Source organism: Oxyura jamaicensis, chromosome 27 (assembly GCF_011077185.1).
Source record: "Oxyura jamaicensis isolate SHBP4307 breed ruddy duck chromosome 27, BPBGC_Ojam_1.0, whole genome shotgun sequence".
Classification (NCBI taxonomy): Eukaryota; Metazoa; Chordata; class Aves; order Anseriformes; family Anatidae; genus Oxyura; species Oxyura jamaicensis.
Genome location: NC_048919.1, coordinates 3,191,524 through 3,192,155, shown reverse-complemented (window position 1 = coordinate 3,192,155; position 632 = coordinate 3,191,524). Strand labels below are relative to the sequence as shown.

The 632-nt window shown below is 70.7% G+C and overlaps 1 protein-coding gene across 1 annotated transcript in view; it reads left to right on the top strand.

Moving 5' to 3' along the window:
- EZH1 (enhancer of zeste 1 polycomb repressive complex 2 subunit) overlaps positions 1-632 on the top strand; it is a 15,744-nt gene that overhangs the window by 297 nt on the left and 14,815 nt on the right. The gene's annotated exons all lie outside the window — the stretch shown is intronic.

Here is a 632-nt window from a genome sequence, read left to right as displayed (position 1 = left end):
GGGGGGGCTGTGGGGTAGGTTGGGGCCTGCGGGGAAGAGAGGGGCTTGGGGGGGCAGTTTGGGGGGGCTGTGGGGCAGATCGGGGTCCCTGTGGGGCAGATCGAGGCTTGTAGGGACAGTTTGGGGCCCCTGTGGGGCAGAGAGGGGCTTGTGGGGGCAGTTTGGGGGGGCTGTGGGGCTGATCGGGGGTCCTCTGGGGCAGCTTGGGGCTTATGGGGGCAGCTTGGGGGGGGGACAGGCATGCCGAGGGGCCTGTGGGGCAGAGTGGGACCCCTGTGGGGGCAGATCAGGGCTCATGGGGGCAGCTGGGGGCCCTGCGGGGTAGGCTGGGGGCTGTGGGGCAGGCCAGGCCCCTGTAGGGCAGTGACTGTGTGGGGCAGGAGGCTCAGGGTGGCCCCTCTGGCTCATGGTGCCCCCACCGTGGCTCCCGCTGCCAGCGAGCCTCCCCCAGCCAGGCTCCCCCCCAAAACCCTGGGGGCTCCGAGGGAAGACCCCATTTCTGTAGGGTTTTGCTGCCGGCAGAGGCCCGTCTGCTGCTGCCTCCCCCAGGGCATGAGGCCGGTGTGGCTGCAGGGAGGGCAGAGCACATCCGTGCACCGCAGGAGGTGTTTGCGGCAGGGTTTGGCACCTGC